Source organism: Argiope bruennichi, chromosome 7 (assembly GCF_947563725.1).
Source record: "Argiope bruennichi chromosome 7, qqArgBrue1.1, whole genome shotgun sequence".
NCBI classification, from domain to species: domain Eukaryota; kingdom Metazoa; phylum Arthropoda; class Arachnida; order Araneae; family Araneidae; genus Argiope; species Argiope bruennichi.
In genome coordinates this window covers 128050921-128070486 of record NC_079157.1, presented here as the reverse complement: position 1 = coordinate 128070486, position 19566 = coordinate 128050921, and the positions used below count along the sequence as shown (strand labels likewise).

The following is a 19566-nucleotide window of genomic DNA, read 5'->3' as shown; positions in this document are numbered from 1 at the left end:
TTTTTTTCTGGTTTTTCACATCCAGTTTAATTTATAGATATCCTAAACAATATAATAGGCATTTCAAAACACTAATGTTTTTTGTTTTTTTGTTTTTTTTTTACTGATTGAAAAGATTGTTTGGCGAATAAAGATATGACCTTCCAATCTTATTCATTGTCTTATTTCAATAGTCTTGTTTATCAAATAGTATCAGCATGATTCAATTATATTAAGGAGATGTATTTGCGTTTGCTTATTAATAAAAAAAGTCACATCTTCATAACTCGCTAGTATTGGTCAGAAACAATGTTTATGCACGGAATTTAAATAGTGGTTTGAATTTGGGAGCCGATAGAGATAAGCAAATATATAGAAATATTGTAATAAGAAGGAAAAAAGCTTAATTTTTGTTTTGAAGAAGTTTTATATTATTTGTGTTGAATGAGAGAAAAAAAGTAAAGTGCTTTTTATTGATTTCAACTCATTTATCCTATAACTTTGCGCCCTCTGCTAATGCGGCCCAGGGCACTTGCACTTCCCTAGTCACTCCTCTGCTTGAAAGCTCTGCCCAATAAACGCGTTTTTAAAACTACCGCCAAAAATCCCCCCGAAATCCTCTCCTCGGCGGCGATAAAGTTGCGAATGCTGCCACCTGGCCGTTGTCCCCTGCGGCGGCCGGCAACCCGGGGCTCGTGGTAAAGAAGTAAAAATCCCCGTGTTGTGCCTTACCACAAGGCATTCAAACTCTTCCCCACAACTTCGATTCTCGTTTTCTGTCGGAATTTCGCTACGCGCACCTGCTGCTCTCGGAGACCGACCGATAAATAGGTTTCTCTCGGAGCACAGATTCCACGCAGTTTTGTTTGCGCTTCGCTTTTTGTTTTTTCTCCACCATTAGCAGAAAGGTGAGTTTGCTTTTGCTTTTATTCGCTGTTAGCTAAAATGTTGCCAAGGGATTCCTGGGAAATGGGGTTCGATTTAAAATCGCTGGTTTTTAAGCCGAGACAATGTTTACTCATTTGTTTTTCATATTTTATTCTTAGAGTCAATGCAGCAATTTTGATAATAGGTTTTTGTCCTCTTTACGTGAGTATATTTACTTGCTTTGCAAAGACGGTTTTCAAGGATGGGTCAACAGTATATTGAAATAAGCACTATAAAATATTGAAAGAAATCAAAATTATAATTATGAAGCTATTTTAAATGATATACTGTCATTTTACAGTGATGGGGAATGAAATTTGATTCATTAGATTTCAATATAATATTTATAAAATAAATTACTTTAATGAATTATGAAATGAATATGTTTTTTTTCTTTTCATTTTAAATAAAATAAAATGAACTCTCGTTTATCCACAGTGGCTAATTCCAAATGTTGTTAGAATTTTCACTCCCAATAAAAATCGCAAATAAAAAAAGTTATCGTTAACGCCCCCCCCCCCCACACACACACATAAGCAAAAAAATCTAATGATCGATTCTTCTCTTCCTTCTTTTTTTTCCGTGTGCGTGTGCGTGTGTGTTTGAAAAAGTAAAGCAACCAATTTGCTGATTACAGTCATCTACCGTTTCTTTATAACTGTGTGCGTAAAAAAACGCATTGATGTCTATAAAACTTTTTCAAAGGAATTTTCGTGATGATCTGCGTCCTTTTTTAAAGTCATTTTATCGATTATCTTTGATTGTCAGTCTCCCCATTTCCACACATCATTCGGAGACACGTTCTAGACATACTTTAAATAAGAAAAGCCGTTGGATATTATCAATTCATTTTTAATCGTTAGACCATCTCATTCATTTAGCAAACATTCTAAAACCAGAAAAATTGTCAAAATAACAAACGTTTGCTAGAGAAATTTCAAAAATTTGAAAAATAAATTTATGTGCTTTACAATTTTTTATCTGGTACGTATTGTGAAATGAATTACATTTAAATCAATAATTATTGAAAATTCATTTTAAATGCTTTTTCTTGTTATATAAAGCACCTTACTTCGGAGTTTCAAGTTTTATTTTTTTCATTTCTTTCATTTTTTAATAATTATATCGAATCCTTTATTTCAATAAATTTCAAATTTTGAGTTTTTTATAAATTTTTTATTTTAGAGTGAAAAAATTTCTCATCAATTTAGAATATTTAGAATTTTTTTTTTTAAATTCTGAAGTCATTTAGTACAAAAAAAAAAATTACAGTTATGAATATAAATTTACTTTAAATGATGTATTATCATTTTATAAATATTGTGAATTAAATGTAAAAAATGAATTTTAAATAAAATATTTATAAAATTAATAACCGTAATGAACTATAAATTTGAAGTATATCTTCTTCAGAAAACTAAAATCTAGATAAGGGCCTAAAGGGGAAAAAAAAAAAAAAGAGAGAGAGAGAGAGAGATGTCTCATGGGATTCAAAAGAAAATCGTTTGTGCATTAAACGCAATGACAAGCAATTTTAAGTGAGTCTTGCTATAAAATTTATCCCCAAACGTGAATACGATTTTCTCCTTCTTCCCTTCGATAATGGACTGCAGGTGAAAAAGGTTTTACTCCTATAATAATGATAATAGAAAAAATGTTCTTAGTTTGTATTTATGCATTCTTTTAAACTTAAGAATGTAACTGATTATTGGGGGTATGGAGTGATTATTGTTAAAATTCATTCTGTACCTAAAAAGAAAATAAAAAACAATTGTTTTATCAGATTTGAATATTTAAGGATAACACCGCTGGTTCCCTCGAATGGAAAGAGAAACCCAAAGTGAATTTTTTTAAAAAAATCAGTGTTTTTTTTTTTTTTTTTTTCTTTTTAAGCATCGTTTTAAAGGAACTTTTGAGTGCTAGACATTGAATTAAAATGACTGAACTGAATAGTAGTAAAAAAAAATTCTTTTTCGATAAAATATGATTGCACAAAATTCTTTTGAATTGCTATAAATTTTTATGAAAAATATATATGCTATCGACAAAGAATGTGCGAAAGATATAAAGCAGAATTTCTTAGTTAAAAATGTCTTAAGTAATACAGGATAATTGCACTTGTTGGAAATGACCACCATTTCCTTGTCAAAAATGATCAGAAAGAGAATTTTAATCCATTTCTAAAGGGAGCTAAAACTTCTTTTATGTAAAAGTTGCTCTGCATAACTTACATTGGTTTTAATGCTGCCTTCATTTAGTTCACTCCCAAAGAAGCATTCTATTTTCAATTCTTCCACTGTTGCTCCCAAATGAGACATTAAGATAGACAGATTTAGATAGATACGTCTATGACATATTCTTATTATAGTAAAAAAACGATAAATAATTTCAGAAGGTTTAGATACACTGTTCACATCATGCATGTAGCTACAGAGCATACAGCGATGGCTTTGGTGCGAGATGGTGATCTAAACGAATATGGGACAGCACATTATGAAAAATTAATTCCAACACAAACACACTTATGAGCATTTTAACATTATGTGTTTAATTTTATTATTTTCTGAGCTTCTTTCTTAGCAAGAAGGCATTTGTTATCGGTGTCATTGTTTTGAAATGCCTTGGATATCTTTACACCAAAAACGTGCACTGAAATTGTTGCATCTGTTTTCAGGGGGCTCTAAATGAGAAAAATTTTAGGTATTATAAAATTTAATTTTTAGATAAACACTATTTTCTTGATTATTAATGAAAATCCACCTTAAAATCCAGAAAATAATCTATTCGAAACGCTAATTGGTCAGGTTGTGTTTTTTCTTTCTTTTTTTCTCATGTAAAGTAGCATAGAGGTAGAGATCGAAATATTTTTTTTTTTTTCCTGACATAGTGAAATATAGAGCATAAGAATTTGTCACAATTTCAAAACCAGATCTACCTTTTTTGTATTTTGATACTTTATCGAAATAGTATTTTTATGTTATAGCATTATATACATTAAAAGAGATATTCCATATGCCAAACCTAAATTCCGGATATACATTAAATTTTACAATGTAAAGAACATAACCGAAACATGTCTGTATAAAACTAGCAAACATTTATTGACAATTGCGGAAATTCTTACAATTCTGCTAAAACTATATAAGCTCTTAAACTATATTTTAAAAATGACAGCTCTTTTAATTGAATTCAAGGAAGGAATCGACAGTCCATTAGTAACTTCTTTACAATACTGAATTGCGCTCGAATTCATTCTGAAATTAAGAGCATAAAAAAAAGCTACGCGTTGCCATATTACTTCCAATGCATTTAAAAGTAATTTAAATATTTAAATATTTTTGGCTTCCTAATTGATACTCTGTGTTTGGAATTCCAAAACTAAAAAGAGATAGTTTAAACACTTAACTGTTTTGCATTCTTCATTGTTACTATTACCATTCATTCTACATATTTTCCGCTTTGAACCAATCGGACGATGCATCTGTATAATACTTCTTTGTTGTGTCGTAATAATGATGTTTATCTGTGATATCTATCGAGAAGTGATCAGGCGGTAAATCTGCAAAGGCAGCACGTTCTGTGCAACAGATGGTACGTTGTGTCTTCCCCTGAAGTAGTACTTAAAATTGTTCTTATCTGTACAAAAAGCACCGTTGTTTTGTGTTCATTGTAAAACAGTGTTAAAGAAAACGCATTTTCGGAAATAATTTTGAAAATGATATCAAACATAAAGTTATTTTTAAGTATCTTTATTAACGATTCCTAAGAATGGGGTACCTTAAACTTTCTTCATTCCTCTTTTCTTTCGTTTGAACGAGGAAAAAAAAAAAAAATCCTCATCCCGAAATTGAAAAAAGAATGGTGTATTTATTATCAGTAAATAAAAAGAAAAATAACTTTAAAATAATTATTTAGCGACTTTTATTGTAATTCTCTTTGTGAAAAAGACTTCTCATCTCATTTTGATAATCTATGAAAATTTAAGAATTCCAATACTGTAAAAATTATAGTTTCACACTATCAATACAATTCTAAACATTCCTACGGGAGGATCGTTAACCCCACAGTTGAAGAGCCTTACTTTAGAATATTATAACATTTCCTTCTCCAAGCATATACAGAATCCACATTAATTTCATTTTTACTTTTATTTAGTGAGGCGAAACACGCCCTGACTTTTTCAGCACATTTGTCTTTTCTCTTTTTGCGATACGAAGCATGCAAAGAAAAAGCATTAGAAAGTCCAAAAACCCGATGCTAAGATTTTGAGGATTCTACACTGAATCTATGGTTTCAAATCTTATTGAGCACGAGCACGTTTAAAATTATGCCTACTTATAAAAAGATAACTAAAAAACATAACGAACTAGAAATCTGAAATTTGATATGCGGCTTTTACATTTGTTGAGATTTAGCAAATTTTGAACGAAAATTTGTTTGATTATCTGCCTATGATATCTCAAAACACAAATAGCTAGATGGATAAAGCACATAGATTCATCATTGAAATTTACACCAACCTGTACAAGCACATGTCATCAAACTGTGTCCCTATGCATCCGAGTACTGTTTGAAACCAACTGTTTGTCGGTTTACGTATTTGCTGGCACGTAAACGTCATAACTCGAAAACGCAACTACGTAGTCAAATGAAATTTGGTATGTAGTCCTGACAATGACATTGTAGATTTCTATAAAATTTTGGGCTTAATTAGACTTGTTTCATTCTTAACTTCTTCATTATAAAAAAAGTTATGCACAAAAGTGAAAATTAGGAGGGAAACGCTTTTTGTGGTCCTTTGCTATGAAATTGTAATGCAATGAATCAAACAATATACTCGACTCACGCACTCTTTAAGACACAAGTAAAAGTTGAGTCCCTTTTAACTCCAATGGCCCCTATTTATTGAAAAACCGCAGTGCTTTTATAAGTATAAGAAAAATGTCGCACTTTTACAATAGACATAATTTTTATTTTCGATTCCACACTTTTCTAATAACAATATTATTTAATCTTATTTTAACTAGGAATTTCTAACTGAAGGCTATTTAATTTCAATATTATTTCTAACTCTTTGGTTATTTTACCAAAAAAAAAAAAAAAAAGGAGTTTAAGCTTTAAATGGCGAATGAATGGATCGAACACGCTCAAATGAGAACTTCGAGAATTCATCAAAAAATGAACTGAAAGATGCAGTGGTTGAAATCTGGCACGCCATACATCAATCATCATGGAAAATAATTAAGAATAATCTTTTTTTCTTTGCAAAATTTTCCTGAATATTTTCTGAACTTCTTCTTAAAGGAGATTTCTTAAAGTAATTGTTAATTTTTTAATTAACAATTACTCTTTTTATTTTAATATACTTTGATATTTTAACAAGGAATTAAGGAATTAACTAAGAATTATCACCAAATCAACGATAAGTAAAAGAAGGAAGAGAAGAATTTTTCCCCAACGTCCGCTCGACATACACATCGATATGAAATTAACAAGCAGAAAGACTTTTAATTATGTATTTTTCACCTGATTTTGTGTCCTTTTTTTATTTTCTTAATGAAGATGCATCTGGACCATATTTAAAAAAAAAGTTTCATTACAAATATTATATAAATAAACTGTTTTTATCCAATAAATTCATTATCCTTTCTTCGTTTAATTTATGTTATAATAGAAGTTAATATTTCTTCACTGAACTCTAATTATAGTCTGTGTATTTTCTGTAGGCGGTTCAAGGTCACATTTTCTTCCTCGTTATTGGTTGTCTGGTACCAGTAACGCGGTAGAAAATGTGACCTTGAACCGCCTACAGAAAATACACAGACTATAATTTAGTAAAATATATCTCTAAAAGGATTGAATAGAAAATATATTAAAAAGAATAGAATCTTATTTTTATATCTATTGTTTATTACAATTATGGGAATTCAAATAACTATCATTCGACATTTTAACAGAATATTTTGCCAAAAGCATTGATTTAGTCAGAACGGACAATTTTTTTTTTTGGAAACTGGTTTCAGAATATTTTTAAACGATGAACTAGTGAATGACAGTCTTGTATTTCTTGGTATATGGGAAATCTGGAAAATTTGAAAAAATAATTAAGAAATTTTAGTATGTTGATAATAAAATGTTTCATATTATCTGCACTTTGCAGGGCGTGATGCAAAAATGATGCATGGTAGATTCTACAAGGCAGAGTGCTACTAAAATTGACAAGTAGTGACAAGTATCAAATACTCACAAACAAATGATCCTTTTTTAATTTATAAAATTTTTTAATTGAAATTTAATTGAATTTTTTACTTTTTATTGTCAATACCATTGGAGTATTTTATTACACAAAACTCTTTTTAAGTCACTCTGAAATTCAAAGAATTAACTTTTTAGCAAAACCATTTTATTTCTTCATAATTTTTTTTTCTGATTCTAATAAATTTTTAAAATTATTTTTAAGAATATTTTATAATGGTTGATACTTTTCATTGTTTTAATTACTGCGCTTATACATAATGCTTCGCATTAATATTAAGTATATTTTTATGGCAATAGAGGTTCCTGTAATTAAGATTAAAATTCTAAAAATAAGACAAAGACAAATGAATCAAATTAAATTTTATGAGTGTACGACTTTCAGAATAGAGGTTAGGATCTCCTTTCATTTTTTAATAGTTGTCTTTCGTAAGTTTTATTAATTACATTGTAGAGAAAAAATTTAACCTGTAATATTCGGTTCTCAAAATTGTAGATTTATGAGTGTATTACTGAAATAATTAAAAAAAAAACTATTATAAGAAATGCGAAAAAAATTATCAGTTAATTTAATCCTATTACTGATGCCAAATCTTCAGGCTAGTTTTCAGAATTGTATAATAAACAAGAAGAGAAACAAATATATCCTCTATTAGTTAATATTTAATGAATATTCATGTAATAAAATAAATTTAATTGTCATGAGTATTCGATATGTATAAATTAAATAGTTGGGGAGGCGATTAAATCAATCTCTTAAGTGAGGCGTCTGAAGAAAAAAAAAGCGTCTGAAATGAAATAGTATCCTTCTCCAAGATCGAAGCATTTCAGGTTTTGTTTCTCAAAAAATTAGGTTTGAACACTCACATTGATCAAAATGCAGAATAATTCTAACTTATGCACCATTTACAAACACTTATTATTTTCTTGTCATTCATAATAGGAAAAAAAAAAAAAAAATGAACTCGATACAAACGGTAGCTTAAAGTTTTATTCGGTAATAATTGATCAATATGATTAATTTGATAATTTGTCGCAGCATGATTTCTCTTATTCGCCAGCGCAGCATCTGTTCAATGGTATATATATATATATATATATCAAGCCGACGTTGTTAATCATTTTCGTAGTCATATGTGCGCTCTAGGTAACTGTATGCTTATTTGACATACGGTTGGTTGCCTAAGTTATGAAATGACATCTTAGATTTTTGATTCATTTAGATGTGCCTTAACTTCCCTTTTCAGTGAATCAGGTAACGAAATGAAGATAACCCTTGAGAAGGGAGGATTCACATAGTAGTAAAATGAATCAGTACATGAATCTAAATAGCTCTTAAAAGTAAGCCCTTGAAGCCACACCGAATATTTGTAACAAACAAAGCTGTAAGCTTCCGCCTGCATTATGTTCAAAATCTGTTATTGTTTACAAGAGATTTCTGTAGCCATGTGTAATGGGTACAATAGTTTTAAATAACCCTGTATTATAACTAAAGCGAATGAAGCAATGTTTATAATTTTTATTGTTTTATTTTTGGTATACCTACTGTAAAATTTAAAGTGTTACTGTAAGTTATAGCACTGTTTTATTGTTTATTAATTTTATTTTTGGGATAGTAAATATTAATATGTTACTGGTAAGTTATAGTGCAGTTTTAACAATTTTTTTTTCGTATACTGTAAACATTAACTTGTTACTGGCAATTTATAGTGCAAAGATACTTTACATTCAAACTGAGGTGAAACTAATGAACATCCTTAGGCTTTTCGCTTCATACTTTCGACAATTATGTAACCGGCACTATAAGACGTTTAGAGCAAAATCGTTCTTCTCCCATTTTTCCCCTATTTAAAAGCTACGTGCAGACGTTTTTCAGCTGATCTAGAATTGGCAGCAAAAACAATGGGTCACAGTGGGATGTTCGAAGGCTGCGTCCCCCTCCCTCTTCAGAAGCGCCCCTTCTCCATCCATCAACCGCAAATACACCTAACCGTCGACTTGATCATCGAAGGCGATGACTAATTGATTGATTGTTAGGCGGCGGCGCTTTTTGGGCGGCCTCTTTCAAGTCGACCTTGGAAGGTCCGGCCAGGTAATAGAATCTCTGCTTTCGACTTCGCACACCTGTCAACTAGTTAACTGGCTGGAGACCGAGCCGCTCGCTAACAGCGTGTGGGAGTGAATCCGCCGTTCACTGGAATTCCGCACGACGGAGAGCAGTTTCGGCATTATCGGGGGAAAGAAGGTGTTTTGTATGGGGGGGGGCACACATATTTGGAAAATATAAGACTGAAGTTCTATTATCGTAATAATTGAAATGCCCTCATTGTTTTTTAATTTTCCTGTATAAAGTACAAAAAAAAGTATTGTAATTGCCAAAAAAAAAAAAAAAAATGCGAAATCTGTTGATTTTAACGACTTTTAACCTTTTAGACTTCCCCAAGTGAATCATACGAAAAATACGCTTTTGACATTATACATGTCTGTGATAAAGAAAACCCTTTTCAATTAGATGACTAAAATTTAGTTTGATTTTTTTTTTCGCAGTACATTTGTAGATTTTTACCAAATTTTGAGCAAATTCTATTCAGAAGAAGTCTGTCTGTCCGGCTGTGCCGATTATAAATTGACACAATAACTGCAAAACAAAAAGAGCTAGAGGGATAAAATTTGGTGTACAGATTTCATTTGTAGAGAGTAGAGAGCTATCAAATTTTGAACCAAGTCTGAAAAGGGATTTACCGTCTGTTGTTCTGTACTTTGAGAAGCATGTAAACGAGATCATTAAAAAATGCAATAGGTTAAATATATATAAATTTTAAAAACGACATGTGATTTTGTGACTACAAGTATAGTTCTGAGTCAATTTTATATTTCAATCGGTTGAGAAAGTTTTAATAGTAAACCAGTTCATTGACGCCATCCGTTTCCGACAATACTGTGCAGGGCAGAAGTTAATTCTTAATCATATATTTGTACACAAAAACAAAAACTTACTTCGATATATATGAAGCCTAGGGCTTATAGACCACAAAAAAAAATTAATTTTTAAATTATTTTCTAAATTAAATATTCTAAGCTTTACACTAATAAAACTAAATAAATTCCTCTATTCGAAAATATTACATAATTCCTTTTTTTCCCTCGATTATTCATTGGCATCCCTTCACAAAAGTGCCCATGGTCTTCCAAAGGATAGACCGTCTTTCAAAGCTTTTTCCTTTCTATACGTATACTTTTGTATTATCTGCATTTCATGGAGACACTTTATCTGCACAGAGGCGGAACTACTAACAAAAAATGGAGGAGTTTCTTAAAAATAAAGTCATTGTCATTTATTTTCCTTCCTATAGTTTTGACTGCTTTATTACATTTTTGCCTTCTTGTGGAATTGGTATTCATATTAAGTAACAGCGACAGTTCCTCTGTTCCGGATAATACACAGGCCGCGGCGGCCTGGTGATAAGTCCCTGCTACTGAACTGGAGGGTTTGGGGTTCGAGACCCGATTTCCCCGAAGAACCGTCGTGTAGGCGGATCTGAAGCATGTTAAATCCGTCGGGACAAAACGTCCTCCCACTGGTGTGGTGCGGGAGTTTGGAGAGGGGTGTGCCAGCTCAGGTGTTGTTCTCGTCATCTGACCGCGGTTCAAAACGACGAGGTCCGTACCAAAATAGCCCTAGTGTTGTTCGAAAACGGGACGTTAATATAACTAAACTAAACTGAAAGAATCCCAATGCACAAAAATTCCATTACCCGCAACAGATTCGTTTCGTCCTTCATGTCGTCTTCGCAGTACAGAAGAAAAAAAAAAAAAATTAGGAAAATCGAAATAATAAAATTAGTCCTATTTTGATAACTGAAAATAAATTTCAGAATTATTTTAAACAATGAGTCTAATTCTTAATGTCACAGAGCTTTTATTTACTAATGTTTTGCTCTGGCAAGTAATAAATAAAAATCTGATCTTATTCTCGAATAAAATCAAAATTAAAGATTTGAAACTTGGCTGCCGAGAGCATAAAATTCAAACCTAAACACGTGATTACCCTTTTGTCCCTTCCCTTTCTCCTCAGGGTCTCATCTCTTTTAGGTGAATAGGGGGTATCTCAATCCCGCTGCACCCATGAATCTTTTCTCTTTTTTAAGCTTGTATTTGGGCAGAAGCCACTCGCTCGATGAGAGTTCCATACTGGACGGGGAAAGATTATTTAATAAAATAATGTAGGAGAGTTATTTATTTGTTTGTCCCTAAGAAATGTCAATTCAAAATCTTACTGTGGAGATGGTGATAACTGCTGGAGTGATTTACTCAGATTGCATGTAAAACTTGTAACAGCCATGGGAATAGTAGGAGTGAAATAGTTTCTGGTCGGCAGTTAGGCACGAGATGGATGTAAATGCCTAAAGGGGTGTAAGCAATATCTATATCGGGAGAAAAATTTGAATGGTTACAAGCCGTCCACTTGTGTGCCGTCAAAATTCCATAATTAATGGCAATGGCATATTTTTCCTTTATGAATGGATTGTGATTTGTTGGTGAGCCTTTTGGTGTGTGCTTCCACCATTACGCAGCGTAGTTGGGAAATAGGTGTTGAATATCGGTAAGTTTGCCAAGCGCTGCATGTTGGCCGTGAACGGAGGACATGTGCTAATTTAGTTTGGTGATAGCTCGAGTTAGTTTTTAGCATTCGATAATTAGCATCTAGTGTGAGAGTTCGTTTGGTGAGAATCATCTGGAAACGTAGAGCGGTATGTTGTATAATAAAGTAGATGCCTGAATCCCGATCCTCCGGGACGCAGTGTCTTTTTAGTGACAAGGAGGTCGGGCTCCGCCCCGTTCTCATAACCCTTTCCCTTTACGGTTATGGTCATAAATATGCCGTCTGACTCATTGTGAGACTGTTCTCGCCTGAGGCCATCGATCAGGAGCTTCCCGTAGATTGTCGGTAAAAGCAGCAGACATCAAAATGTCCCGGATAACCACAAATAAGGGGAAAGAGGGCAAAATGCGCCCGGCGAAAGGCGCACACGGGCCATGGGAACGGGGTTGAAGCTTGTGACAGGGACCGATCGCCGTGAAAGAGAAAACAGCAAACAGGGTATGATAAATTCGGGCACATGTTTATTTTGGAATGGTGTACTCATGGAAAAAGGGAAGGGATCTGACCTCTCTCAGGAGGCTATTCAAGTCTGGAGAATTGGTTGCTGGTGTAGCTGGGTGGTGATTAAGACAGCAGTTTATCACAACGATACTGCTCAGTTTATCAGTGTCAGGTCGAACAGTTTTAAACAAATGTCCCTTCCCATGGTTACCATTTAGCTCATTTGATCAAACAATTTACTGGTTTTTTTTTTTATAAATGTATAAAAATCTAAGATTTAAATTAAAAGCCTGAAAAATGAAATGTCGGTTCGATTCATTGACTTGATTTTACATTTTCAAGTATGATAAAAAAAACATGCAGGTCCCGGACCAGGTTATTCATGCAGAGAAAAATATAAAATGCATCTCATGGATGCTTTCGTAACACATCTCATCTTATTCTCGACCTAATTCTAACGGAATTATTAGCCAGAAAGAACTAAAACCAGAGGGTGACGAACTATTGAATCTGAGTAGTTCCAGATTCAAGCAACTTCTCCATATTTACCCAAAAATAAATTAACATTTACATTGTATGGTCTCATTTTTACTTGCCGGTATACGAAGTATAGGGAAAGTATTGTAATCGTCGAAAACTCCGAACTTTCTAAAATCGGAAAACACATTTTTGAAGAAACATCTGTCTGCCTGAGACAAAGATGACTCAAAATCGCTTACAGTTTGACTAATGAAATTTGGTATATGCTCTTTACATCAAAATGGTAGCTTTATATCAAATTTTGAGGAAAGTCTGTTTGGAGGAAGACTGTCCTAAATATAAGTTAATACGATAGTTATAAAGTGAGAAGAGCTAAATGGATCCATTCAGTCCACAGATTTATATCTCTTAACATCTAAAGCATTAAACGATCCAAAACCAAGAAGGGGTCCCGCGTCTGTCAATCTGTACTTTCAGAAACGTTTAAAAGCGACAACTCAAAAACGCCCTGACAAATAATGAAATCGAATGTGTGATTTTGCAATTTTAATTGCAGTTTTGTGTCAAATTTTGATCCAGTCAGTTAAGTAAAAATGCGTTAAAAAACACAATTTCCCTTCATTGAGAGTATGTGCGATTGCAGTTGGCTCATTTTCATCACTAGTCCTGATGTTATATGCACTACGCCTATGAATAATTCGCTTATTTTATAATGGGATGGATAAAACATTACAAGACACAATACAAAACATTAAATGGATAAAATACAAAACAATGCAAAATAAACGATACAAAATTCATCAAGCCCTTATCTAAAGCCTTGTCTATCAAGCCTCATCGCTGGAAATGACTGTTAACTCATCTCTATCCTCTTCTTGATATTTCATCCTAGAATCGGCTTGTACTCAATATGGTACTCTCAAGTGTCATCGTGAGAAGGCTGGTCTCTGCGGTTGTTTACCAGAGACTGATTTATTATATATGCATTTAGAGTTTATGGTGATTCTTATTTTCATTTCTGAAACAATAAATTAGCTTTGAAGAATTATTATGCCATTACATTTATATAACTTCTTTTCAACTTGGCAAACAAAAATTTTTCATCCTTTTCAAGCAGAATGAAAAAACAAATGGTAGATGATGAATGACAGTTTGTGAAAGGATCAAGAAATACAGCAACGGCTTTAAATCGCCATTTAACATCAAAAATCATGTAACTTATAGCAATACTATATAAGTCAGTGTTTTCTCGAAATTTTGCAAATGTTAAGATCTGGTCATTTAGTATTGTCTCTTATGAAATAAAGACATCCTTCGCTTTTTAGATTGTTTCTTGTGGACGATTATTATTTAACGATTTGATCTGAAAAAACATGAATACTTTTTCAGAAATTATCGTCAAGGGTTATTTTTAAATCCGCTGTCGATATTTAGTTTAAGTAAAATAAAAAAAAAGATCTTGATTCCCAATATGTTGTGCTTAAATTCCATAAATTTCCGGAAGAAATCCTTTCTTGCGTAGCTGTCATCTTTCTCAATGGTCATCTTTTGGTCAGCGTGAAATGTTTGGCCCATAAACTTAATATTAAATAAATACCTTGAAATATCTATTCGAATCTTGAAACTTTTTATGAAAGAGGTGGAGGGAAGACAGACACACTCAGAAAGCACACCGGCATTGAAACCGAAACGGACCAACCACTTCCTCATGCGGAGGGAAACTAAAGTCAGTGGTTTCCCTAAAACTTTCTCGCAAACTCTCTCTCTAATAAAGGTGAATTTATGTTTCGGACGTGTTTTTCCCTCACCCATTGAATTCAACACAAAACTACAATTGTAGTCGCAAAATCGCATACCAAATTTGATATATTGAAGTTACTTTATTTTTGAGTTATCACGTTTACGTGCTTCTGGAAGTAACCGATCGACAGGTGTTCAACCCCCTTGTTTGATTTTGATCAAACAAGGGGTTCATTTGCTACACTGTAGATATTAAATCTGTGTACGGAATTTTATCCGTCGAGCTCTTTTCGTTTAGTAGTTATCGAGTTGACTTAATGATTCGTTTTGTTATTATCGAAAAACGTATCGGAGCAAACAGAAACCGTACATTTTTCCTTTACAAGAAATATTTAGAAATCTTCGAATGAAGTATTTCTTTTACTTTTAGACAAATCTTCAAATGATCTATGTCGGAAATAATGTCCTAATTTTATCTTCCAAAACTAAATTCCATTCGAGCGGCTCATTCCTCTGAACAGCCCATTTCTGTTGGAAAGAAGAGTGACCGCTGTGAACAGATTTCGCTCTATTTTTTAGTCATTGAAGTGTCAACTGATTCTTCTTTATGCTATACGATTGATTTATTCCTTTCGAGTTCAGAGTGTACTAATAATAAAGCCTATTGCAAGAAAGTATAATGATTTTTATCAAATTTATGATTTAAAGGCTTTTAATTCGCTTCTTTTATTTGCATTGTAAAGAGGAAGAATTCTTAAAGACACATAAAGATACCAGTTTTTTTTTCGCCGGTTGCCAAGGTAAAATAACTCATTTTTGTTTTTTGTATAGTACAGGGTGGCCATAAAATAAATTTCCCTGTTTGGCGACATCTGCAACTCAACCGAACGAACGAAATGAAATTGCATTTCATATACACTATACAGATTGTGGATGGCCTGAGAAAATGAATTCAGCAGAAAAAAGTTATAGTTGTCGATAGGTGAAATACTGGCGCTGTGGGCGTACAGTTATGAATGAATTCATGAAATTCATGGAAAATAATATTTTATTCATCAAAATGAAGGTCCCCTGGACGCCGTGCAACATTTTTAGTATTCTGACCTTCCCTGTGTACAACCTATTTCATAGAGTGTATGACGTTCGCCAATGTTGCGCGTAAACTGTCAGTTTCGATGTTCATAAGAGCTCGTCTTATGTTCTGCACATAAAATAAGTAGGTTTGTTTTAAGAGCAGCCACGGCATTACTCTGTCTACTATAGAATAGTTTCACCAAAAAAGCAGGCTGTGGTAAAGTAGGGCCCATATTAAGAACACATCAACAATCATCAAGGACAACAGTCAAAAACACATCAATAGTCAAGAACGAACTGCTAACAGGTCGTTTGCTCTTCTCTTTTCACAAGAAATGCATGGTGCTGCTGTCACGCACGCACTAGGAATTTTACATAATCCATCCCGATATGCAAATTTCCTCTTTTGCTCTTAACAGCAGCGCTGATACTTCTTCTATTAGCAACTTCTGGTACTTTTTTTTTCTTTGCGAAATTCATTTTTCCATGCCTTCCACAGTCTGTATATGAAATGCGGTTTCATTTCGTTCATTGGTTTTAGCAGCAGAAGTTGTCGGGCAGGGAAAAATTATTTTATGACCACCCTGTATTATAATTATTATAAAAAAATGAATTCAAGATATTAAGGAATCGCCAAGTTTGAAACTCCTTCTTCATTCATTTTGAAACCAATGAACGTCATGACGTTTGAAACTCCTTAAGTTCAAAACATTTTGTCATGTATGTCTATTTATGAAACACTTTATTTAGTATAAGGACTCGCAACCAAATGTTGAACGAAAACCATTCCCTGGCAGTTTGTTTATATGACTATTCGATTACAAATGAACTCCAAATGTAAAGAGCTACGTAGATAAAATTTGGAACACAGGTTTAGCATTTAAAATATAACTTTTATCAAACTTCCGATCAAATTTGTCAAAGGGTTGGCTGTCTGTCGATCTGTACTTTCGCACGCATGTAAACGTAGTAACTCATAAATGGAATGATACGAATCAATAACATTCGGATGTTATCTTGTGACTACTGTGTCAAATTTTGGTTTCCTTTGAACTGCAAAAAAGCGTTCAAAATACATGTACATGCACGATCGATTCAATAAGAATCCTAGGTTCACGTCAAAGATTTATATTTCGTAACTATCGTTCCCAAACACCACGTAAAGCCTTTGCGGCCTTACCTAAGGTTCATAATTTTATGACGGGGAGGGGGTTTAAGACTTTAAGTGGAGAATGATGAGAAATTTCGGGTAGACTACTTCCGCAGGTTTACTCGAAGATGGATGGGATAATGATTAATGTTAACTATGAAGAATAGTTAATATAACGCTAAAAATTAAATAAACATAGGCCAAAGATCATTTCAAACCAATCTACAACGATAGCAATGGGAAAAATTTATTTTTAGAAGGAAATAAGAGAAGAATATCTCTCTCTTTTTAAGTTTGAGCATTTGCTTCAATAAAGTGATATACAGGGTGGTTATAATTAAAGTTACCCTGTTCAGACCTACGTAGTATCCGCTCTAGTGGGAGGATATCGAAGAAACTTGATATTTAGGTTAAATGGATCATGGGGAAAAGAAATCTACAATAAAAAAAATTAGTTCAAATTTCGGCCGATAGATGGCGGTTTTCATGTACGATAAAGGCCGTTATGCAAATTTAGTGTAATTTAAAAAGCCAGTACTCACTGTTGCAAAATCATTCTTCGCCATGTTGATAGAGAAGAAAGGAAGAGCTTTACTGATAAAGTTGTTTTATCAGAACAGCATAATTTGTCAGCTGCAATGTGAGAATATCGGCGCTTGAAAGACTTACGTAAAGGGCCTATGTCCAGGCAGGCTTTGAAAAAGATTATTATTAAATCTGAAGAGACTGGAGAGTTGGGTGTGGTACAAGGAAGAGAACGGAAACGGATTTCAAATGAAACTGCGGAAGATGTCGCTCTTACCGTGTCGAAAGAGCGTCTGATTCGTAATATTCTTCATTAAGTGCTCGAGCGGTGACACGTGATTTGTCCCTCCCTTGGTCTACAGTATGAAAAGTTCTTCGACCCATTGTAAAGTGGTATCCATACACATCCATCATGTGCAAGCGCTGAATCCTGCAGACACGGAGAAACGAAATCAATTTGCTAGAATTTTTTAGCCAGAATAGCCGTTGACAATTCATTGCCTTGGGACATTTTGTGGTCGGATGAGGCTCATTTTACCCTAGGCGGAGCAGTTAATACTCAGAACTGTCGCATATGGGGTACTGCAAGTCCTAATGATGTGCATGAACAGTTTCTACATCCTGATTACATTACTGTATGGTGTGGTTGTACTGCTGATTTCATTCTTGGTCCTTTTTTTTTTTTTTTTTTTTTTGAGGAGAGCACGCCTCGTGGCCCTCAAAGGTGTTCCGTTACGAGTGCCCGTTACCGCGACCTTCTTCAGCAGCAAGTCATTCTTGCGTTACAAGAACGAGAATGTTTAGGGACTGCTGTCTTCATGCAAGATGGTGCACCACCTCACATTGCTCGACCAGTGACGGCATTGCTTCTTGCCCATTTTGAAGATCAACGGGTAATTTCAAGAAGTTTTACAATTGTCTAGCCTCCGCGTTTTCCGGACTTGAATCCCTGTGATTTCTGGTTGTGGGGATTCCTGAAAAATCGTGTCTTTGGAGGAAGCATACGGACTCTGCATGAATTGAAAGCAAGTATAACACATCATGTTGCTGAAATGTATCGAAAAACCCTTCGTGCCACTGTTGAACACGCCGTAATAGGCTTTGAACATGTGCTTGACGAAAATGGAATGCACATTGAGCATATATTGTAATTAAATAAAGTTTTTAAGTTCCAAATTGTGTTTTTTTGTTTTTTATGCGCCGCCTTCTCACCTGGCGATTGAATTTGGTACTCATTTTTTATTGCAGATTTCTGTTTCCCTTGATCTATACAACCTAAGTATCAAGTTTCATCGACATCCTTTCATTAGAGCGGACACTACATAGGTCTAAACAGGGTAACTTTAATTATAACCACCCTGTGCGAGTGAAAGGAAATGACGTATTTGTTACCATATCATTCAAATGCAAATGAATTAAAATATGTTCTCCTATACCTTCTAGTGCGCTGTTCATTCTCAGATTCCGAAACCCTCCTCGCATGTGTGTCTTATAATGTCTTGATCCAGACCGATCGAATAAGAGAGTGGTGTAGCAAAACAATTCTTTTATTTATTATTCTTTTATGTACAGGAAAACCCCACTTTTTCTCATCCAGGTTAATATTATTTACAAAATCAAATAACGGTTCAATCTCGAAATAGTTACTCAATCAAGTCGGAGAAGAAGTTAATATTATTCCTAGTCAAGTCAATAAAATCAAACCCAGGCTGAAATGCGCCCGGATTGGACACCTAATGACAACGTTTGCTGGTGACGGATCGTTTCTTGATGAGGATTCTCTTCATAAAGAAAAAAGTTTAGCATCTGGATGTTTTCTCCCTTGAAGACATGATGGCTCTACTTGAAACGATGGGACTCACATCTGTATCCCCTCATCTCGATACAACAAATGACCAGACACAATGACTCTATTAGGGAAAAGGATCCATCCCATTGGTATTCTGTAAGCCCTTAACTATGTGTGGGAAAACGGGTCACGTTATATCTGGTCGGAATGCTAATTGTGAAGTGAAGAAAAAGAGGAAACGTTACAGTGTACATCAGGATGATAAAAAAAAGGGAATGTTGAGAGGAGTAGATGTTTACATTTAGGAGTAGTGTGAGATCAGATTATTCACGGAATCAGGAGGTGTAATAACTATTATGTGTCTGCGTACGACCTCTGATTGAAAAGTAATTGTCGGGATCCTGAAACGAACCATTCTTCCACAATGTAGTGCGTTTTGTGTTTCGCTCTGTCATTCAGTGAAAAGAATCGGACGTGTCATTTGTAACAGTGTCTTCGGTCGGTTAAATCCAAAGTCGTTACAGATTTTCAGTTTTAGAGGAA

The 19566-nt window shown here is 33.8% G+C and overlaps 1 protein-coding gene across 2 annotated transcripts in view; it reads left to right on the top strand.

The window, feature by feature from the left end:
* The first annotated feature begins 625 nt into the window (after positions 1-625).
* LOC129975759 (palmitoleoyl-protein carboxylesterase notum1-like) overlaps positions 626-19566 on the top strand; it is a 124655-nt gene continuing 105714 nt past the window's right edge. The window contains exon 1 of one of the 2 annotated variants that reach the window (XM_056088959.1): positions 626-887. The gene's annotated coding sequence lies outside the window, so the exon portion shown is untranslated. The remainder of the gene's footprint in view (positions 888-19566) is intronic. The other variant, XM_056088958.1, reaches the window with a different exon arrangement.